We start from the raw sequence: 25,136 nt of genomic DNA, 5'->3' as shown, positions 1-25,136 counted from the left end.
GGCATCAATAAGGAGCAGTTGATTAAAGGCTAATGGACAAAAAATGGCACAGATTCCAAGGTATGAGTAAAAATTTCTTTCAAATAGCAATCAAAGGCACAATTTTGCATAGTTATTAAACCTTAAAGCTACACTATATGCAACGATTACCATGATAGCTCCATTACCATTCCATGACGTTCCTCCATGAACCATGCATTTATTCCCTAAACGGTCTCATGATTAATTCTCAGGTTTAACTCGTAGTTGACTGCACTTTCACACCCCACTTGTAATCATGAGATGTGACCTATCTAATTACGGCTCCTCTCCATAGCATAGTTTCCGCAGCCATTTCATAAATGTGTTAACATCCATTACGCAGCCATTCAGTTTAAAAATTATGGGTTCACTTCACTCCCCTGCCATTTTAGCCACAACTACATTACCACCTCGTTCACATATGTCTCCACTCCATTTCGTGAACTCACCTCGGCTGCCTATCCTCTGTTTCCGCTTACAGTTCCTGAACACTCCTGTTACCTGTTCTCCATCTTCCATTTTCAGCCACTGTTTTCTTCTCCATAAACCCTGTAACCTAGCCATCTTACCTCTGCTAAACCCTCACATGCAGTTGAATTTCAAATAGAGGAAAGGATGGGTCGGTTATTGAGGGCAGAACTGGAAGGGCCCAAGTTCTTATAAGGATACCCTCAAGTAAAAGACTTGCTGAAGAAGGCAAAATGGCTATGTTTCATTCAAAAATTTAAGGGCCACAATAAGGAGATAACAAAAGCTTTTGCAAGGTCTTTTAACGGCCAGGTGGTGGAAATTGGAGACCTTAAGTTCACAGTCACCGAAGCATCCATAGCAGCTGCTACAGACCTGCCCCAGGAAGGTGAACGCTGGTTTAAAAACAAGAGTTTGGACGAGCAGGCTTGGAGAGTCATATTACGTAACCCAGGTATGGACGTAACTGTATTCACAAAAGGAATTCCTATTCATGCATTAAAAGAAGAGTGGGCCAGCTTACTGTTAATCATTCAAAAGTTCATTACTTGTGAAGGCCGTTTTGGAGCAATGTACATGTATCATACTCAGTTATTGATGAACTTTTTAGAGAACCAAACCCTTAATTTGCCCTACTTCTTATTGCTGAGCTTGAAAGAGATGTGCACAATAGTCCAAAAGAACATAAAAGACATAGAACCTCATTTATATCATCATGGGTTTGTGAGGATTCTAATTGAAGACCAATTGAAGAAAAACAAAGATACCTGGGAACAGTTTTTAGTAAGAAACTACTTTCAAGAGCCATCTGAGGCACTTGAAAGCAGTACACCAAAAACACCAAGAAGGAGTAGGAGAAAAGAGAAAAGTGCAATAATTCAAGACTCTCCTATTAGCAAAACTAAAGAAGTTGGTCAAAAAGAGGAGGAAAGAACTAAGGATAGAAAACAGAGAAAATTGAAAGGAAAAAGAAGCATAGAAGATGTCTACCAATCACCAGAACCATCTGTAGAGGAAGACTATCAAGTGTTGTCTGAGAGACTAGTGCATCTTCAAAAACAAGCTGCTACAACCAAGAAGAAAGAAAAAGGAAAACAGAGTATGGAAGAAGCGAGTACTAGCCCATAGTATTTAAGAAGCAGCAGGCTTAGAGGAAAGTGGAGGAAAACACAAGTAAAAGGACCCCACTTCATTGACTTGGGTGGGGAAACACCGGATAAACCTCCAGCTAGTCGTAGCCCACCTCATCCTCAGCCAAATATTGAAACCAGTCCTCCAGCTATTGATATAAGTCCTTCTCGGCCAGAGTTAGAAATCAGTCCTCCTCCTCAACAAGACTTTGAGGTCAGCCCAAGGAAAACACCCGAAATAGATCCAAATCAGCAAGAGGTGTATGATTATCTAGAATCCTTAGAGAAGACAGCTGCAGGCCCGAGCACGTCATCCACTCTGCCTCACATAGCATAAGAAGCACAAGTCCAATCATTGAAACAAGAAGTGTTTGAATTGGAGGTTTTAAACAGGAACATTAAACAAGAAAATGAAGCATTAAAGGAGCAAAGCAAAGTGGAAAAAATCATTCATGATAACACTATGTTACATCTGGGACTGTGGCAAAAAAAGAACAAGAAATTAAAGAAAAAGTGCAGGAAGATTAGTAGGGAATTAATCAATCTCAAATTCAGATGTTTGATAAGGAAGCCTAGGATGGTAGTAGCACCAAGGAAGAAGAGAAGAGGACTAGATGTACTGGCAGAAGCTTCAGAACACATGGACTAAAAGGGAGGATAATCAAAATTTTGGTTACATGAGGACCTGTAACACCTTCACAGTGGGGGTATGTTGAGTCCCAAACTTGCATCTTCCCTATACACCTTTCTAGCCTTTTTCCATTTACCTGGACCTCCTAAGCTGTCAAATCATTGCATATTAGTTTAAAAAGAGCATATAAAATGGTTTCCTAACTATGTCTTGTGTCCACTGTTTGATCTAGATTTTTGCTCATTTAGCTGCAGAATCTTGTCACTTTCCGCAGGCAGTTTAACTTTTCGCAACCTTTTTTGTGAAGTCTATGTTACACGTGTCTTTAGGCGAATCCGACCGCATGGGCAAGTTGTAGATGATGTGGACATGGACCGTGTCCTCTTGGTTTAGCCGAATCCCTCACAGAAGTCCATGGTCAAAGATAGTCAAGCGGTGCTCAACCTAAGAGTCTTACGGTGGCAGAACTCTATTTTTCACCACGTGAAGACTTGCGTGGCCATTCCTAAATCTCAGGAGACGTGTTAACACATGTGGACTGCTCCATGAACCGAATCTAATAGCCACCCTCCTTGGATTTAATCTTCACAGCTACCATAATGATAGATTTCTGGACGTGGTTATTCACGTGTCTTTTTATCAGCGCAGATTTTAGGAAAGTGGTTATGTCATCCTCTGTTATAAATAAAGCGTTCTCATATGCATATTAGCTAGCTTTTTGAATGTAATTTTGACTGGTTACGAGCCCACTGTGATGTGATTTTATCTTTATGTTATGACTGCATTTTAATACATGAGAAGACACTGTTTATAAGCTCAATTCATGGTTGATTGCTGATTGGCCGAGGTTGTGCAGAGGGCCCCTGTACACACCAAGGTTTTGTTAACTGCTGTATAGTTTCATGCTTTATTTCTTTATGTTCCTGATGCCATAATTGTTTACTTGTATATATTGCACTGCTTATGGTATTCATGTTGATTGTTGTCCATAGTTTTTATGCTTTCTAATGCTGTTAACTGATCAGTGTCTTTATTTCAGGTTCTAATAGGCAGCTCGGGCATTTGCACATAGCTTTATAATGACTAATGACATGGAATTATCTTGTCCTTCTGCTGATTTATTTTCTTAGTTCTAATTCCAACACTGTTTATTTCTTTCAGTTTTGTTCATTTACTTTTCTACAAGATAGATATTAGATTACTCATGTCATTTTCAGTTACCTCCTAAAGCCAGAGCGAGTCAAATGGTGAGGGATTGAAGTATGAATGCGTAGTTTGATATTAGTTTATTTTTCTGCAAGTTAGTTATTGAATTGCTCATGTCATTTTCAGTTACCTCCTAAAGCCAGAGCGAGTCAAATGGTGAGGGATTGGAGTATGAGTGTGTAGTTTAATATTAGTTTCATTTTATGCAAATTAGATATCAGATTGCTCAATTTGTTTATGATTACCTCCTAAAGCCAGAGCGAGTCGAATGGTGAGGGGTCAGAATATGAGTTGATGTAATATGATTTAGTTTACTTTGCTTGCAGTTTTTGAATTTCTTTGAGTTCAGTTTCTTTTTATACAGTAGCAAGGATACTGGGTTTCATAGTCACTAGCTCACTGTTTGGTTTAATTAGAATATTCGTACATTTTTATTTTCTCTTAGGAATCAATTTCATCATTGCAAGTTTTAAAACCTTTTTGAAAATTTTGAAGTTTGGAAATCATTTTAAAGGTCATCATTGCCTTGAACACTTACATCCATACTTGACTTTTAGAATTTCCATCTCACATTAGGGAATCAACAAAAGATAAACCCAAAAACAAACCTAAAATCAAAAACGAAAAAATGTAAGAAATCGGTTATCTTGCATATATAGTGCACCTCACTTCAGCAGTTTACGACACCCAGATTGACAATTAATATAACAATTTAGGGCACTCTAAATTGACCAAACAATATGTATCACAAATATCCACTCAAAATAATTCAATGCATTGTTCACAGCTTGTTGAATGCTCATGGAGGATTCATCCTTCGAAACAGTAACGTCGGGAACCAATTCATTTACCTCTGATACACCCAAAATTTTATTGAAATGATGGGAATAATCTGCAGTGCTAGATAAATTCAATGATCTCTCCGTTTTGGGAGGCCTCCATATGACCATATTCTTCCCGTAAGTATCCAGAGCATCGACCATGCTTAGAGCATTACTAGTGAAGTTCATAACTATAATGAGTTCTTGCATGGATCTTCCCACTGCCTGGGTAGTATTAACATATTTGAGAGCCGAACTGCAGTCACTCTGATAACTCAGTGTTGCGCTCATCCAGATCTTGACGTCTTTAATATTCCTTGGGTTCAGCTGCTGAGTCCTGCTCTTGGAAATATATCTTATGGAACCCTCCAAGAACTCCAAGCAGTCCTTAACGGTGTTCATGAAGTTTGAGTTGTCATCCGAAGTAGTGAGTAGTTATTTAGTGTGAAGATAGCTTTCATGGTGAGTGTCATGAGTTCAATATTAATCATCTATATTTCTATCACAATGGTGGGTAGCATCTCATTGTGATATGAAATTTCTATGTATAGACGATAGCACTTACCAGGTCCTGTACGACTAGCACATCTAACACGTTGCTTAGCCAATGCTTGAGAAATTGGTGTAATGACCAGTGAATCTAGACCAAGTTTTGGATTGTATACATTCTTCTTAGCAAAGCTAGGATCAACAACATAGTAGATTCCATCAATGGTCAAAGAAGCTTCTGCGATATTGGTGGCCACAACCACTTTTCTTTTACCTGGAGGAGCAGGCTCAAAAATTCTTGACTGCATCTCACTGGGAAGAGCACTGTATACCGGAAAGATGATGAGTTTAGGAACATTCTTTCCAAGTCCTTTCATTTTCTCATAGAGAATCTAACATGCAGTATCAATTTCCTCATGTCTCATTAAGAAAAGAAGAATATCACCTTCTGGTTCTATCAAGTGAATCTGCATGACCATGATCAATGCAACATCCAAATAGTCACTCTTCAACTTCTTGGTATACAATATCTCTACGAGATAAGTCATCCCTGGGATAGTGAATATATTGTAGTTGAAGAAATATCTTGATAATTTCACAACATCGAGAGTGGTGGAGGTGACAATTAACTGAAGATCAAGACTGCATCTAAACAACTGCTTCAAGATCCCAAACAACACATCTATGTGAATTTTCCTCTCGTGGGTCTCATCAAGCATGATTACTAAATACTGAGATAGTTCTTCATCAAGTAAAATCTATATAAGAATCATACCGTCGTTCATGTACTTAATCATAGTCTCTGGCTCAATGAAATCCTCAAAATGAATGGAATACCCAACCTCCTCCCCTAAACGACATCCAAATTCCTCCACTACTCTTTTTTCTATAGGACATAGCTGCCATTCTAGGAGGTTGGGGACTACTGATCTTACCTATAGTAGTGTAACTTGCCTCTACCAAATATTGGGTCACTTGAGTGGTCTTTCCATTGCCAGTATCCTCAATGAGAACCAGAACTTGGTTGTCATTCATCGTCTATAACAATTCCTTCTTTAACTTGTAGATGGGAAGGCCCTACCTCTGTTCTTGAATCGAGAGCTTTGACCGTTGTCCGAATGTTTATGCTTTTCCAAAAGCATCTTTCTTCCACTCAAGCATATCATAAGCAGAAAGCCCCACCTGTCTCAACTCTTATGCAAGATGCCTCTCATATGCCTCTGGCATTGGATCTTCCCATGGTCGATTCAAATCCTTGGGAACGGAATCCAACATGGTCCTCTACTATTGTTATCAAAGCTCCTTTCACTCCTTCGCAAGCGTTGACTACGTCATCACTGCTCTCTGTAGTGAACCATCAGGATTCTTCACAATCTTCACAGGTGAAACATCGATCGAGTAATGAGTCTGCCCCTGCAGGAAAGTAGGCTCATCCTCATTCAACTCGATCTCGAGCTCCTCCTCAGCAGTACCCTTGTCTTGGTAAAGCATGCCATCACCATATTCGTCATACATAGGATATTCCCTCACATCCAAGACCCTAGATGCAACCAATTTCTTTGCTTCCCACTTCTCGGGAGAGCTCATTCTCTTCAGGGGCCTCCGGGAAGGCATGTTTTCCTCCTCATCCACAATGGTGATACCTTAAAGTCCGGTCCTCTTTGTGGGAGACTGATTGGAACTAAGAGAATTGGCCCTTTGACCATCATCATCGGTGATTTTATTCATTGGCAATAGTTCCTCACTGGTTTTCTGATCAACATCCCTCAAGGAAAGGCCCATTTTTTGTCCCGATATAGAAATGAATTTGACCCAAACCTCTTGATATCTCTTAATGGATTCCTTTGCATTAGCCACCCTCATGTTTTCAATCTGTGAAATATGGACCAAACCCTCTTTCCAATTTCAACTAAACAAAGCACCCTATATCCATTACCCTTGAAACCCTACCCTGATGAACCCCAAATAGCTAGGGCTCCTTATTGTGGTTGTTATGCTCCTTATTGTAGTTTGGTGTAACAAAGGGCCTGCTTCAGAACCTTGGCAAGGGAAGGTTGCGAAGGAAGTGATGTCTCCCCATGTTGAAATAAATAAAATTTTCACCATGTTGAATAAGGTTGTTGACCTTAAAGTTGATAAAACTAGTTGAGAAGAAAGAATTTTTGATCCTCCATTTGAAAGTGATTAAGAAGAAATTGAAGAAAAAAATACAAGTTTAATGGAAGGTTAAGAAGAAAGAATTTTTTGTCCTCTATTTGAAAGTGATGAAGAAGCAATTGAAGAAAATTTTCCAAATTCAATGCAAGGTCAAATTATGGTTCTATGCATAGATCTTGAAATATTCTCAAGAAAGGTAGATGTTGCACAACCTATTTCCATGTCCAACGCTAATAGAAGCCCTTTTTTGTTTGAGGAATAGACCCAAGCTTCATTTTCCATAAAGGAATTGACTAATTTTGGTACATATTTGAGAATTTATGATAACATTTTGTCACATGATGGTTTTGGTATAGATTTGGGAATTTTTGATAAGAATTTGTCACATGATGGTTTTGTCCCCTCTGAAAATTGGTTTTGGTCTAGAAATTGTAAAGAATGCAAGGTGAAACCTCCACAAGTAGACTTGAGCCTATTCAAGATGAATTATACATTAACACAACAAACAAGTCATCCCTAGTCATGGATATGAAAACAAACTGATTATTTAAATATTTTTTAAGTGGGGGTAAAAGATGACGCATGCCATAAGGTGGAAACATCTTTTTCTTATTGCCCAGATTTTGCAAATCATGAAATCGACAATTTCTCACACATGCATTATCCTATGCCTTCTGCTTTGATGATATGTTGGTCTTTGACACTGAGTGTGATAGTGAACAAAATATTAATTTCATTACAATCATGTTCCAGGGTACTAGTGAAATATATACAAAAAACTTTGTGGTAGATATTCACCTTGAGAATGAAATGGGTCTCTTTGAGGCAATTGATGAATAAGTTGGCTTGGTTAATGAAGAAGAGAATGGTGACAAATAAAACTTATGTTTGATGACATTTATTGACAAGGAACAAGCAAAAGAATGCTTCCCTGATGGCATACATTTTGAGGACATGATCTACCCTATGTGTCCCTACACTTGGTCCACATAAGAGAGAGAGGATGGCCTATAACAAAGATGAGGGAATCTAGTGTGAAGGCTCTTGAGAAGATATTAACCAGGATGATGGTATCAAAATTGGATTTGGAAGGGCATATAAATCAAATGTAGATGGACCCACAAGCTAACCCAACGACCATAGTCCTTCACTTGGTGACAATCGAATTAGATAGTTGGTATATGGAAGATGGAGAGATCGATCATGTAAAAACCTCAATCAATAGGCATATTGAAATAGAGGTTTCCTCGTGTTTCACCAATGATGCTTTCCATATTTCAAAACTAAAAATCCCATGCCCTTGATTCGTGACTTATAATATTTGCGATCTAGGTGATAACATTATGACTAATTTGATGCATATGAAAGGATCTAATTCCATGATGAATCACTACCCTGAGAAAAAAATGGCCCCTGGTTTTAGAGAAATTATAGGGGATGATGTTTGCATTAGTTTTCCTGACTGCATGTGCCTAGATGTAGAAAAAACAATGATGAGAGAAAGGGCTTGCTCTTGTATTTTCACAGAGGTGCATATATTTGACCAATTCATCATATATTATCACATTAATAAAGCAACATCGATTGGTTGGAGGCATAAGAATACAATGGAAAATGTTGTGGAGGAACGTTGTTAACATAGATCTCTAGGATATGAAAGATGGAGAGATCGATCAGGTAACAACCTCAATCAGTAGGCATATTGAAACAGAGGTCTCCTCTTGTTTCACCAATGACACTTTCCAACTTTCAAACCTAGAAAATCCATGCCATTGATCTGTGACTTCTAATCTCTACGATCAGGGTGATAACATTATGACTAATTTGATGCATATGAAAGAATCTAATTCCGTGATGAATCACTTCCCTAAGAAACCAATGGCCCTTGTTTTTAGATAAATCAGAGGGGATGATGTTTTCTTTAGTTTTGCTGACCACATGTGCCTAGATGCATAAAAAATAATGATGAGAGAAAGGGATTTCACTTGTGTTTTCACCTAGGTGCATATATTTTATTAGTTCATCATGTAGTATCACATTAATAAAGCAACATTGGTTGGATGGTGGCATAAGCATCTGATGAAAAATGTTGTGGAGGTAAACACAACCACCCCTTTTGGTGGCCCTCATGTTTATGATTAGTCACTTAGAAGTGAAAGTGAGGTGTTAACTATATCTAAATCAAATACAAGTGGATTTATACACCAAGCCCGAAATGATGCTGACAATTTAGATATTGGACAAAAAACACTCATTCAAACCTGTAATTGATGAGCTTGTTTCTACAGACCAATCTTTCCCTAAGGAAATAGTTCAAATATGTGAAGAAAGGTTTATATGGAATACAATTCATATAAATTTGAGCAGGACTGTTGAGATAATAAATGGTCTCCTCTTTTCCAAGTCTTCGTGACAGCCCATGAAAAAACTTGAGGATACCTAGGGCTCTATGGTATATCCTTGGTTTCAATTTTAGTCTTCAACACACTTCTTTTTAGAGTTTGGCACAACAATATATATACTTATATGACAACATAGTTGCATATCTACTTGGGATAAATTATTAGTATACTAGATCAGTCCTCAAGATAGAGTTGGAAGGAAAGCAGGGAAATATTTTGTGGTTTGATTAACATAACCCAATGCAAGGTTGGATCAACAAATCCTGTATCATTTCATGTCAGCATTTGACATAATAGAATATTTTTTGATTGGCATATATGCATGCTTATTCACAACAAAATAGTGAAAAAAATTCCAACTTGCAACCATCCATATTTTGACATCTCATTGTTTCACTTTCTTATGAAGCACATACAAAAGGGATAGTGGATTGATGAAGCATTGAAGTGGTTGCAATGGCTAATTGACTTGACCTAACATATTAATAGAGCACCAATAGTGGTTTTCTCAATCTATTGGTGCTCCCTTACCAGTTTGGCAGAAAAAAACTAGGAATTAGATGGGTTTCCACATACATCGAAGAGGATAAACCTTTTACATAATAATATGAACCTTTAACAAAATATATAGACAATATAGTCTTATTCCTATTTAGCCTAAGCCCATAAAATTCTTATTTAAACTATTATAACCCTCCAATTGAGTCAAAGGTTACATAAATATAATCTATATTTATAACATAACAAGCTATCACAAAATGCAAGAGAAAGGAATCACAATCCAAAAAACACAGTGCACGATTAAAATGACTAACTTAAATGACTAATTTGTATTATTGTAGTACTTTTTAAGTAGTTGTATTTTTTGTTCCTAAACTAAACTAGTCATTCATGTTAGTCATTTTTAGTTGCATTACTTATTATCTAGTCATATATTTTAACCCAAGTTTAAAGCAGTCGGTTTTAGTTGGGTCACTTAAGATTGCTCATTTTTGGTATTATTTCACTTGGAAAAGTTGTGCTTACTAACTTTTTTAGTCACCTAGTCACTAATTTCATCATTTTCTACTAGTGGATATTCGACTCTAGAATTACGCAGACTCAGCTGGAAGCTTGTCTTCAGCTAGGAACCTACATAGAGCATGAGAGGCAGCAAGTGAACCTTCAGCTCTATAATTGAACAAAGCTAGATGACACCATGCCTTCATTTGGGAAATTGCGCAGAGCATGAGAGGCAGTCCAGAGACACTCAACCTTGAAATTGCATAGAACCTGTTGTGCTCAGAAGACTCCTCAATGCATGAAATAGAGAGTTGCCTAGTCCTTGCCAGAACTGTGCAATATTTCCAGGAAATGCATGCTAGTTTTCCTAGAAATGAAGAATCTAAGAGGAAAATCATCCCTAGGAAGTAGGGATCTATTAGTAGTTTCCCAAAGGTGGCATATTTCCATATTTAGAATTTTAAGCCAAGTGTCGTCATTTTCATTGATCTTAGCCATACGGGTCATGAATACCATTTTCCTCAACTCTATGTAATGGATTCCTCTAGATCTCACGTATACATTAGATTATCAAGTTATAGCTTCCCTAGGAGATCAAGGGGCCTTCAGATTTTTGGGGTGAGTTTTGATTTTATCGCCTTTTGCTACTTTTTTTGTCGCTTCTTTTTGTTTAGCTTGTGAGAATGTTGTTTCACTCATTTTGTTGAATTATTGCAGGTGTTTTGACTTGTTTTAGCTTGTAAAAGTGTTGTTCCAAGTTAAAGATTTCCTTTCTCAAGTTTCGCATGAGTTTTCCCATTTTTGCACCAACGGCCACCGTTGTGATGACTTCCTTTACATGGTTCATATTCCTTCAATTTAATCAATTGTTGCACTTGTTTCACATGCATACGTTTACAATTATTCATATCTACCCTCATCCTTTCATCATCCTTCAGATCTACTTGTTTGCACACTCCTCATGGACATATCTAGGCTCCCCCTACCCGGATCTCACACTTCACTACATGCACTACGCAATCTAGGAGATTAAGGCCTCTAGCTTAGCTTCTAGAATTATGTAGATCTTGTCTTGGGCTAGCTCCAACTGTGAACTACATAATTCCAGGAGTGAAGCTCCCAGCCTAGCCACTAACACTGTGTAATGTGAAGACTCTCCCAAGCTCTGGCCAAGACTGAAGAACGCATTGTGCAGTTCTAGTCATCAAGCTTCCACACTAACTGTTGGGACTACATAGCGCGTAGTTTCCATAGTTAGTCAGTCACCCTTGCTAGTCAAAATTATGTGATTCCTCTCATTAGATGCCCTGGTTGATTCTTGATCATGTTGTGAGGTTAGATTTGTAAGAGTTGATGTTTGCTTGCCATGAGTGTTCATTCTTTCCCATAGGTACCACACTAGTAAAACACATCTCTCAAGTATTCGTTGTACCATGGCACCAAAGAGATTCATTTCAAGAGCAACCATTGAAACAGCTATCGGGGAACAGTTGAGCAAGCACCAGTTAACTTGTCATTACATGCGAACACTCAACTATTTATAGAAAATTAATCAACACTAACATGGCAGCATAACCACTAGTAGTGGCAGAAGGCAACAAGGCAATATAGGATCAAGGAAAGAGGAAATTGTTGACATAATAAATGGAGAACAAAGCTATAGAGTGAAATAAAATTCAATATCCATGCATGCATCTTTGACAAAAGAAACAAAAGGAAGGAGAGAACACAAACATTAGAGCATATGAAGCAAGAAAAGCATAGCTTGCAGGTAGTATACTGAGACCGCAACAAGCATAACAACAACTGAATGTAGGATAGGAGTTGAGGAGGAAAGAATAAGAAGAGAAGCAGAAGCAGAAAGAAGAACGAAGGCAAGGCACAATGACAAAAAAAACAATGCCAATACAGGTTGATGAGTCAGAACATCCAGTAACTGAGGAAGAGAGTAAACACATGCAGGTTCTCTCACCAATGATAAGTACAAGAGCCAAGTCTGGTTAGAGGTCGACGGGTACATGAAGCAGCTAAGGTAAGAGGCCATTGGAGATGACTTGGGGTTGAGTGCACCAAACAAGTAGAAGCATAACCGTGGTCCTTTCATGGTCTACACCATGATGACATGCTTTAGGATGAGATGGACACAGGATCCAAGACCATATACACAGAAGCTATGGAAGCAAGAGTTTGCTATTAGGAAGACACCATCCAGCAATTTGGGGACATCATAACATAGTACCAAGCTTAGCATCAATACATGACCAAGAATCATCAAGTGGAGGTTGTTGAGTTGGTACTTCCCACAACTTCATACTCATAGTGTTATGTCTTTTCAGGCTGTCTCTAGCCTATTGTTTACATGGGTACAGGTGGAAAGTGTATATTCTTTGTAAATATGTTGTAAGTTGAATTCCAAGTGTCATTAGTGGAATTTGAGAAATTACTATGTAATGTAAAGATTTATTTCTAAAGAAGTTGAAGAGTCACAAAGGGGAATTTGAAGGGTCACCCCACCCTATGTTATAGATAGAATCTCATAACTCATAGAAGATGCTTTTAGGAGCCAAGAATTTTGCTAGGCATTGCTTAGAGAGGGTTTGGAGAGTATTGTGATGAGCCTTGGCTTCTCCACAACATAAAGCGAGTACATTTCTTTGGATGAGTAGGCAGTGTTGATTGTAATGTTCCACTATTGGGGCTAGTGGCTATCAATGGAGTATGTATGGATGGAACTTTCACTTAATAATATAATTGAGCCAGCATGTTTTCATTAATATATTGTTATTGTAGCTCAACTATTCTAGTTACTTTAGAAATGTATGTTATTTAACTTATGCATTTGTGTATGAACTATTTTGTATGAAAATGTATGAATCTTGTTGAAGATGTGTTGCCATATTATTCTGTCACTTTGGATTGTGGACAAATCTGCTTCTAGCCTGTTATTTCATTTCGCTCGTGTGTTCCTTTCAAGCTGCGTACTATTATAGGATTCTAAGGGACACACTTCCTTTTCCATTCCATGTGTTAGAACCCCCTTGCATCTCACTTGACTCCCTACAAGGTCACGGAATTGCTTCCAACAAAGTTATCATACTTACCTCAGTGCACTATCGCTGTGAAGGCACTAATTTACTACACACTGATGGGACTCCTACTCCAAATGGTATGAGGTCTAATTGGAACATCTTACTAGGGATATCTCTTGACATGTTGGCAGGTCCAACACAATCAAAATTTTTGGCACTAGAAGGACCACCAGATGACAAGAAAATCCCTCAAAATCTGTTTTGAATCTCTGCACATCATTCATGACTTACATTAAAATCTCAACTCCAACATGTTTTCCTCATGCACATGATTTCGAAGTGTCGGAGGATGTCGTCAATGACTTGTTATAGGTCAAGTACAATGGTGAAGGTGGAGTAGCCCTGTTAAGGCATAAAGGCTCCTTCTTAGGCTTTTGTCAAAGGAATGAAGTCCCTTCAGATGACATTTCCTATGGGTTGTTTTCTTATACGTTCGAAGGGCATGTTGACCAATGGTGTTGCATGGTGCCTACAACCTCTATTCACTCCTTTGATCACATGATCATAGAGTTAATGCATGCTTTCTATCATTATGACCATCAAGCCCTTAATAAAAAAATTATGAAATTACGGAAAGAACTTGATGAATCTATCGCGCAATTTGGGGACTTCTATTGTAATCTTTCTTTTCAAATCCCATAAGATGAAATTGATTGAAAATTTCTCAAAGAAAGTTTTCAATATCTTCTTCACGTATTTGAAAATACACATAAGTTAGAATCATTCGAACCCATCCCAACATACTTTGGTGTTAGTCAAGATTCCAAATCTAAGACAGACGAGGTTGTTGTCACAAGTGACCCTCCTTCCTCTTCTCATCAAACAACTCTAGCTCCAGAGGATGAGGTGTGAGAATTTACGAACCTATCTGTCTAGCTATCTATCTAGCTATGACATCCTCCCGCCCCACCTTCTATTAACATCTGTATAGATTTGGACTGTAACCTTGATGGCTGTCATGAGGTCTTTCCTTCTCAACCTTACTTTTCTGGTTCCTTTGATCCTCTGGATTGTACTGTGTTGTGTTCACCCATTCTGAACTCCACATCTGTTGTTCACAATGATCAAGTTGTCAGCGTAGGTAGTGTTGAGAAGCCAACCTGCGTTATCATTTTTTATGAGTATGTGTGGGAATATGAAGAAGAAACTATGGTGAAGGATGACCTCCTTTTGTCTGAACCTCATCTGCTTTATCTTGACATGTTCTGTGATCCTACCATTTCTAATTTTTCTTATGAAAATTCATACCTGGATGTTATACTTCTGACATTTACACAACACAGGATTTCAGTCCATCATTTTCTTATGGAGAGGACCCATATTTATTTTCCAATAGACCCAATCTATCATATTTTCTTTCTAGAAATTCAGAGTGTGAAAACTTATGTTTCTCATCAACCCCTCTATATGATTCATCCAATCATGAGGATGCCAATGCACATATTGAATTTTATGATTGTCATGATCTCTTAACTCACTCATTTGATCATGATTTTGATTCACTTGCTGTTGATATTTCTAAGCCACTGGTCTTTGATGATCTACCTGTCGATGAAGTGGAAACCCCTCAAGTTGTCGAGCCACTTCAGCTCGAGCTGATAGTTATGTCAGGTTCTCGCAATCTTGAGGTCAGTTCCAGTGTTGATCAGAAATATGATGAAACACCCCAGGCTCATCATCGTTGTCTTGGACACCTTCAAAATCAATTTGATCCACAATTTTCACATCCTCCACTAGAATCTCATTATCCTATTGCTCATGCATTGGAGGAGTCATACGTAGCAAGTCATGTTGTGAAGAGAAATTTTTCTTCTTTCTGCATGTTTTCTCATTTTTGAAGATCAAAAGAGTGTGCATGTTTGTCATCTGTGCATAGTGTGATGCAACACCATGGTACATCCACAGAGTGTCTGTCTTGTTCTTTTACTATTTTATTTTCTATGGATGCATTTAAAATTCGAGGGTGTTGTTTTTCATTGTTTTATCTTTCTTGCATGATGGTTTGCCTGAATATCTTTCTTGTCAATCATTCCTTCACCTACATGGGCCAACCAATGCACCGATGGCTGCATTAGAAATATCACTTCACGTGAGAGGGACCATGCACTATTTAGCTTAGGAGTAAGAGTAGTGTTTTCTTTCTTGTTTGATTTTGTTTACTTGTTTTTCTTTCATGTTAATGTTGTCCTTTTATTTCCTTGTTTGTTCATGTACCTGTAGGATTAACTTCCCATGAAACCGTGTTTTCTTCTTGAGACAAGCAGGTTGAAATACAAGAGGACTTGTACAACTATAAACATTTGGTTATCTGTTACCCCCTTTCTTTATGAAGAGCTTGAATTTCTTCAATCGATGATACCCTGGAAAATATGTTCCTTTTAGAGTGAGTCATGGTTAATCATTTTCAATTCAATCAAGTAGATTAAGGTGAGGGGGGACACCTTAAAAAGTATGTCATAGGTTTATATAATATCCATATCCAAAGGGACAACTTATTCTACTCTCAATAACTCAGAATCCCTCTTCTTCCTCATGAAATAAATAAGTGCCTATTCATAGTTCTTTGGAAAATGAAAAAATAAAATAAAGGAAAAAGAAGAGAAATACTTCCTGCAGAAGAGGTGAAGCAAAAAAATCCTTCAAGGTATTGTCCAGGCCCATTGGTAGTGGAGTGATGCTTGTGTTCCCAAAGTGACTATGCGGGGGTACTGTCCAGGCCTACTTGTAGTGGAGCAACTCCAGAGATGAAACTCAAACTCTGATACTCTACATTACTTGTGCATCAATATTCCCCTCATCCCCAATCGAAACAACATAGTTAACTTGTCTTAGTATGTGTGATGATCGATCAAGAGAATGGTAGGGACTATATCTTTAATTCAAGCTAGTGAAGGAACCATGACGATCAAATAATCGAAAAATACTTTGGGAGGAGTTAGACTCACTTTACATGAGAAAAGGTCCATACAGAGAGCTGGAGTTCTACCAGTGTGTTGCCAATGTTGTAGTGGCTACAACCACCCTACAAAAGTTTGCCTTCGCTTCATTTTGGAGTTTCCCTACTAAATTCCCAACACCTTATCTTACACTGCCTAGGTTCTTATGCTTTCATTTGAGTTTTATCCTTCACTTTAAAAATTGTGTTTTCTTACTTCCTTTGTCATCTAACCAGAAGCTGACCCCATGACTTGGCTATAAACCAGTTCTAGCACTACTTGATGATCTGTGCAATCCTTGAGGGAAACTAGCCTTGGTCTCAGGAAATGTGCAATGAAGCTCAGTAGTGAGCTTCGGCTCTAGAATTGCGCAGACCCAACTGGAAGCTTCTCTTCAGCTGGGAAACTGTTCAGATCATGAGAGAAAGCAAGTGAGCCTTCAGCTCTAAAATTTTGCAAAGCCAACAGACAACTTGCCTTCACTTGGGAAATTGTGTAAAGCCTAAGAGGTAGCCTAGAGCTACTCAGCTTAGAAATTGCGTAGAACCTTTTGTGGTCAGAAGACAGCTTAGTTCATCAACCAGAGAGTTTCTCAATCCTTCCTAGAACTGCACAATATTTCTAGGTAGTGCATGCCAGTTTTCTTGAAAACAAGAAGCTAAGAGGAAAATCATCCAAAGGAAATAGGGTTCTATTAGTAGTTTATCGAAGGTGACACATTGCCATCTTTAGAAGTTTCTGCCAAGTTTCATTACTGTCCTTGATCCCAAGCATACACGTCATGAACTCCATTTTATTCAACTCTATGTAATGGACACCTCTAGATCTCACATATATATTCGATCATCAAGCTATAGCTTCCCTATGAGGTTAAGGGGCCTTCAAAACACTGTCATCTCTTTTCGGGGTGAATTTTTTCATTTATCACCTTATGCTGCTTTTTATGTCACTTTTGTTTGTTTAGCTTGTCAGAGTGTTGTTTTACTCATTTTTTTGAATGAATACTAGTATTTTAACTTATTTTAGCTTGTAGAAGTGTTGTTTCAAGTTATAGATTTCCTTTCTCAAGTGTTGCATGAGTTTTTCCATTTTTGCACCAATGGTTGCCGTTGTGGTGACTCCCGTCCCTTGCTTGGTGTTCCTTTAGTTTAATCGATTGCTTCACTTGTTTCACATGCATACATCTACACTTAGTTAGATCGACACTCATCCTAACATCATCCTTTAGATCTTCTTGTTTTCACACTCATCATGGATAGATTTGGGCCCCCCCACTCAGATCTCACACTTAACTGCATGCACTACACAATCTGGGAGCTCAAGGCCTATGCCTTGGCTTCTAGTATGTTGTAGAGCTTGTCCTGGGTTGGTTCCAACTACACACTACACAGTTCTAGGAGCCAGTATCCTAGCCTGGCCATTGAGACTACGCAATGTGCAATCTCTCCCGAGCTCTAGCCAAGACTGAACTGCACATTACGTAGTTCCAGTCATCAAGCTTCCATAGTGACTACTGGGACTACACATTGCACAGTTCCCATAGTCAGCCAATCACCCCTGTTAGTTAAAATTATGAGATTATCTCATTAGATGCCTTGATTGCTGCTTGATCATGTTGTGAAATTTTATTTGTAAGAGCTAATGTTTGCTTCCCATGAGTGTCTGTTCCATCCCAAAAGTACCACACTCATGAAGAACTTCTCTCTAGTAGTCATTCTACCATGGCACCAAAGAGACATGTTTCAAGAGAAACCACTGAAAACAGTACCGGGGAACAATCAAGTGCTAGTTAACTTTCCAACACATGTGGATACTGAAATTTTTATAGAAAATGAATCAACACTAACATGGTGGCAAAACCAACAGAAGTGGTAGAAGGTGACCAGCCAGTACACGTTCAGGGAAAGAGGAACTTATTGACATAAAAAAGCAAGAACAAAGCTATAGAGTGAAAGTGGATTGAATATTCATGCAAGAATCTTTGATACCAAAAGAAAAGGGAAGCAGAGGACATAGATAACACAAAAGAGGAAGAGAGAATAGTAGAGCTAGCAGGTAGTAGAAATGAGACCACAACAAGCAGAAGAACAACCAAAGGGAGAATGGGAGCTGAGGAGGAAATAATAGGAAGAGAAGCAGAGTGGAAATAAGAACAAAGGCAAGGCACAATGATAGAACAAACAATGCAAATAAAGGTTGATGAGTCGAAACAACAAGTAGCTAAGGAAGAGAGTGAATAGATGCAGGTTACCTCACTAATGTTAAGCACAATAACTAAGTCCAGTTAGAGATAGATGGGTACATGGAGTAGCTAAGGCAGGAGACCACCGGGGATGATTGGAACCTGAGCACACCAAACATGCATAACCATACTGGTGGTTCTGTCATGGTCTACGCCATGTTGCACATGCTTTAGGATGAGATGGACACAGGTTCCAAGACCATATACCCAGAAGCTATTGAGCTAAGAGTCCATTATCAGGAAGACACCATCAATCAGTCTTGGGACATCATAGCATAATACCAAGCTTAGAATCAATATGTGACCAAGAGTCATCAAGTAGAGGTTGTTAAGTTGATCTTGCCCCAAACATTGGAGTCATAGTGTTGTGTCTTGTTTGGCTATCTATAGCCTATTTTGTCTCACATGGGTACATGTGGAAAATGTATATTATTTGTAAATATGTTGTAAGTGAAATTCCAAATGTCATTAGTGGAATGTGAACACTCACTATGTAATGTAAAGAGTTATCTGTAAAGAAGTTGAAGAGTCATGAGAGTATTCGAAGAGTCACAAAGGGGAATGTCAAGGGTCACCCCACCCTTTGTTATAAATAGAACCTCATAACTCATAGAACAGGGTTTTAGGAGCCAATATTTTGGCTAGGCATTTCTTAGAGAAGGCTTAGTTATTATTGTGATGAGCCTTGGGTTATCCACAAGTACATCTCTTTGGAGGAGCAGACAGTATTGAATGTAATGTTCCAATATTAGGGCTAGTGGCTATCAATGGAGTATTCATGGATGGAACTTTCACTTAATAATATAACTGAGCAAGAATGTTTTCATACATGTGTTGTTATTTTAGTTCAACTATTCTGGTTAATTTAGCAATGTGTATTATTTATCTTACGCATTTGTGTATGAACTATTTTGTATGCAATTGTATGAATCTTGTTGAAGACATGTTGTTGTATTAACCCGTCACTTTGGATTGTGGAATATTCCACTTCCAACCTGTGATGTGATTCCGCTCATGTGTTCCTTTCAGGTTGCATACTATTACAGGCTCCTAAGGGACTCACTTATTTTTCCCTTTAGTTTGTTAGAATGCGCATGCATCTCACTTGACTCACTGCAAGGTCACACACTTGTTTCCGACAAAGTTATCATACTTACCTTTACATGCTATCCCGGTCAAGGCACTACTTTGCTACCCACTTTTGGGCCTGCTACTCCAAATAGTTTGTGGTCTACTTGGGACATCTTACAGGGGATATCCTTGTTGATGTAAATATGATCTGAGGTTGCCATTGATGTCAACCCAAGTAGCACCAGGGGCTACCCTGATATTGCAAGGGAATTTTGACTTGACAACTTACTCTATTTTGAGTCAAGGATCTTCTAGGTAGATTCTACTCATTGAGATGTTTCCGTTGATATATGGCACACAACGTAAATCTTCACGGTTTGAGAGATATTCATGTTTGAAGTTAGTAACCCCAGTTAGTGGGCTAAAACCCTATAGGGTTGTGGCATGACACTCATAATTGGTTTTGGTCATTGAATAGTCATTAATTAATATTTTTTTAAGCTCTTAAAATCCCTCCAACATTCTCTATAGAAGCCCCTCTCAACTCTATAAAACGAAATCTCATATATGTTTGAAATGCAGTGATCGTGGCATTTTCGCTATAACTTCATTTATGCAAAGTCTTAGATTTTGAAATTAAAACCCATTTTATTCGAAATCCTAATGAACGTTGTGACAAAATTGTAGATCTTTGTTCACTATATTTTCTGAGATATGATCTGTGAAAGTTAGGGTTGTTGCAGGTTGCCGAATTTCATCTCAAAGAAGTGACCTTGGGAAACTATTCATAACTTTCTTTCTGAGAAGAGGATTGGAATTATGTAAAAAGTGGCGGATAGTGAATCGACTGTAGTTTTCTATGTATCAATTTCAAAGCCGAAGGAGGAAATAGTGACACATGGCACGTCGTACAAGTTTTCTCTACTGAACTAGTCCATAATTAGGTCACTGTGAGAGATTGGGCATAACGTTGGCTTGAAGAGTCCAAACTGGGTCAAGCCTATGCCATTGGAAATAATACTAAGAGGAATTCTATAGGACTAAAGATAACATGTTAGGGATTTGAAATCACAAAGATAAATCATATTAAATATCGTGCTCCTAGAAGGCAAGAAAAACTAGATCAAGTGTTGTCAAGGGGTGCAAAGGACCAGACTTTCTAGCGAAGCAAAGAGCAAGGTGCAGCAAAATGATGCAACTGAGGTAAGCTACAGGTAAGTATCTTCTGTATATTGATGTTCATCTCTTGATTTCATTAGGTTCTTTGTATTATAATTTGTTGCTTTTGTTTAGCACTGACATATGCTCTGTAGGATGAGGTAATTTTTGGTATTATCATGTCATGGGTATTTCCTTGAAGAACGTTTTGCAGGTATTATATTCATCAAGAGAAGAATCAATGCATAATTGATGAGCCTCATAAATGGGTAATTATGTGGGCTCATTTTACCTCCTAACCTAGTCAAATCAACCATTCTCTTAGCTTATTGTATGATTTTCTGACTATATTTATGCTTATAGTGTGAGTTGAGTTAGTTATGATGCCATGTGGTCTAACATGTATTTAATGCAGATTATTGATGGATTTCGAGGACAAAGTCAAGGATCCAATTGTCAAATGCTAGAAATAAGTCAAAGCAGATAGAGGAGAGGACTTATAGGAAGGAACCCCCCTCCTTTATTACTCCTCACTTCGAATTCCCCTTCATTTAGCTTGGAGTACAAGCAGCCGAATCATGCACTAGAAGGCAGCTGAGCAAGTGGAGGATGACTGATAGTGATCTTGAGTTTTGGGAGCCAAGCCTCCCTGATTTTAAGGAAGTTGTTGGTAGCTTTAGATGTATAAGTAGAGAGGCCTAGGGCCTCAATAGCATCGGATTTTGTCTTAGGTGAAGTCTGCTCAAATTTCAAACTTACTATTTTGTGACATCTTGCTATTTTTTTATAATAAAGATGGAATAATTTTTCAGCTAGCACTGAGTTACCTCAGAGGGCTGAAGCTCTTAGTTTAGGGCCCAATTCAAGTAGCCAAGTTTCTCTTTTCTTATATTTGTATGCTTTACTTCAGTTTGTAGATTAATTTGTTGTTAGATGTATTCCTTTTATGGTTAAGAATAGGTTCCTTTTGATGATTTCATATTTTGCTTCTATTTGTGCTTTCTGTAGTAGGTTAAGCAATGATCAGAAAAGATTAGAAAGGCCATAAATAGTGCCTTGGCCTCTCTTCCTCCCTCTGGGACCATGATTTGAGGCAAAGACTCTCTTGTTTCCCCAAAAACACAGATTTTCCTCATTCCTAGGACTTCTAGTGTTTACAGCTCTTTAGTAGGTTGATAGTCTAGTTTTGCTTTGTTTTAGATATTCTTCATCAAGTTCATTTCCTGATTTACAATAGTCCTCTTACATGCTTTTATTTCTTGCAGCATTTCCCAGCATTTCCTTCAATGCATCATAGTTTAGGCCATTTTAATGCAAAACTCTGTTTTTCCTAGAATGCATTCATTTAGATAGTTGCTTGATTTTCTTGGTTTCTATGCAGTAGATCTCTTCCAGAAGTAGGCAAACTTGTCAAAAATCACATCCATTATCTGATCCATGCCCTACAGGTTTCCCAAACCTCACATCTAGTTTGCCTTAGTTTCCTTCATTTTTCATAGAACTTCTTCCTCTCTCCTTGAGCAAACGCAATCATCTTTCTCTCTCCTAGTGGTTCATGGTAGAACTTAGGTGCCATAACACCTCATTCCAACCTTCATCCTCCTTTTCCACCCACTCTCACACCCTCAAAACGGCAGAAATTTCTCTCGACCTCCTCTTGTAGGCCTCCTGCAGTTACCTTGTTTTCCTCTTGTAGCTTTCCTGTGTCCTCCTGTAGTTTTTCCTGTAGGATTTCTTTGGAAGGTCAAGTTTGGGAAAAGCCTCCAGAAGGCCACCTAAGACCTCCTAGGACCCATACAGACCATCTTACATCCTCCCAAGCTCCAAAACTACCCTCTAATGGCACCTGTTTGCCACACACAATAAATTAGATGTATGTTAAATTCACATAAAAACACACAAAAATACAAAAATATGTTTTTTGCTTATTTACTTCCAGAAATAGCATGTTTAGATCTTGTTTACCTCCTTGAGTAGCTAATGGCATTTCTTTCATGGTTTTCATAGGGTTTTTGGCAAAAGTAGAATTCACTTATTAATTAGGGTTTACTAGGTTTTTCTTTGCATTTTAGTCTTTTTCCTTTCTACAAGTAGAATAACATTTGTAGAGTAATATTTCTTTCTTTCATTACACATAGAGATTCTTCTGAGATCCATAGAATTTGGCTTGAGATCCTAGTGATCTTGCGCCGGTTGGCCAAGTGACAACCTGTAGTGAGAACTAGTACTTGTGCATGCAGCACCGACGCTTCCAAGTTTGTTATGAACTATCGGGTTGATAAAAGTAAAGTTGGAAGCCTATGAGTGGTAGAATTCTTGCTACAATACTAGCACTCACCACTTTTCGGCGTTGTTGCCAAGGAAGCGTCAAAGTATTCCGTGATTACTGCTTTCTTCTATTTCCTATTGCAACATTCTCCTAATTGTTTATTTCGACAAAAGTAGACTAGTCATTTTATTTTCTTTCAAGTTCTATATTTATTTGCTTTCCTTTCCAAATCTGCAAATTCCATTTCGAAAAAAGTAGACTAGTCATTTCCTTTCTTTCAGTTCTACATTTCCTTGCTTTCATTTTCAATTATGAAAATTTCCATTTAGCAAGTTCATTTCAGCTAGTTGCAATTTGTTTTGTTCAATCAAAATCTCAGTTTCTGTAGGTACTATTAGTGTGGGGAAAAATAAACGCAAAACCAACCAAAAATATTTCCTTTCATGCCTCCTAGGAATAGAGATAACTCGGGAAAATTTCTGCCGAACACCCCCACTGCTTCACACAGCCAACCTTCTCTCTTCTTTGGTGGCTGCACTCAAGAAGAACCCTTAGGTGAATAGCCAGAAATATTTGAAGAACCTATAGGGGAAGAAGAAGAATAAAACATTCCTCCTGAGCCAATGGCTGAAAACATAAATGGTAAGGGAAATGGAGAAAGAATAGAGGGTACCTTTCCCATTCGGGAGACTAATGGGGACACCAAAATGAAGAATATTAGCCCTTCAGCCCTACCTCATTTCCATGGTCTGACTACAGAAGATCCTAACACCTTCTTGTTCGAGTTTGATGTAATCTGTCGAACTTATGACTATGCAGAAGACGAGAAAAAGATGAAACTATTCCCTCCTACTCTCAAGGATGCAGCACTACGCTAGTTCATAGGATTACCTGGAAATAGCATCACAACTTGGACTCATATGCAACAATCCTTTAACAAAAAGTATCGAGACTATTGTAGGTCAAAAGATACTAAAGAATAAATCTTCCGAATGACCATGGGAAGTGATGAGTCCCTGGAAGACTATGAAGAGAGGTTCCAGCTCAATTACAAAAGGGCCGAGTGTACACTTGACCCTGAATCTTTGAAGTTGGTCCTACTCAAGGGAGTTCACGAAGACCTTTTAGACACCCTCCATCTATTGGCCAGGGGAGACATCTACCAACTATCCTATGAGGACATAAAGCTTTTTTTAGAAACCATTCTAGAGCAACCCAAAAGAAGGTAGGGGGATTCAACCCATAGCCAGTGCCTCTTCTTCCAATTCATCCATGAAAGGTGAAATTGGAATCATGCTGGAAGACTTCAAGAGTGAGATGCTGCTGATTCTTTCCATGTAAATGGATACCTTACATATCAAAAGAAAACAAGAGGAAGCAGAGAGGGCTTTGGCCATTTTTTGTCGTAGATGCACAAGGAGGCATCCTATGAATGAATGCCCATTGAATGTATAGAGGTTTGTTCAGTCTGTGAAGAAAATCATTCTACAGACAAGTGCCCTTCCTTGCCTGGAGTTAAATTTGTATACCAAGGGGCCGAAGGAGTCACTGAACAGATCTATTACATAAACAAAAGGAGGCCACATGGACCCAGACGATACTAGTATGGGATGTAAGGGACATCTCAGGCATATTACAACCCCAACCAAGTCACCTCCATACCTTCTTGGGCCCCCACTACTCATCCTTCCTAGTCCACGCCTCCTCCTTGGTCCTTAACATGTCAATATCATGCCCAACTAGCCACCCATTCATTTCAATCCTATGCTCAGCCGCAACCTCAATGGAATCCACCTCATCAGGGGTGGAGGCCCCTATACAACTCTCCTCCCGCTCTTCTGCCTCCACCACTTGCCCAACTGTTATTGGGAAAACTAGTGTCCATTCAGAGCTGCTAGTCCCAGTAAGACGGGTAGCTATCTTAGAAACAAACAAACTAAAGTTACTTGTGTTTTCCTTTATGAGAGATAGATGAGAGAGAAGCAGAGAGTACCAACCTCAGTCTTTCGCTAGTCTCCTTTCTTGTTTCCTCTCTCCTTTGATA

The 25,136-nt window shown here is 38.5% G+C and overlaps 1 pseudogene; it reads right to left on the bottom strand.

The window, feature by feature from the left end:
• Nucleotides 1–4,675: 4,675 nt before the first annotated feature.
• LOC149264677 (putative pre-mRNA-splicing factor ATP-dependent RNA helicase DEAH5 pseudogene) overlaps nucleotides 4,676–25,136 on the bottom strand; it is an 86,185-nt pseudogene continuing 65,724 nt past the window's right edge.

Source organism: Pinus tabuliformis, chromosome 6 (genome assembly GCF_031772625.1).
Source record: "Pinus tabuliformis cultivar Carrire ecotype Pingquan chromosome 6, CPIR1, whole genome shotgun sequence".
Taxonomy (NCBI): domain Eukaryota; kingdom Viridiplantae; phylum Streptophyta; class Pinopsida; order Pinales; family Pinaceae; genus Pinus; species Pinus tabuliformis.
Note: the sequence above shows the minus strand (reverse complement) of the source record. Positions and strands in the feature narration are given on the sequence as shown.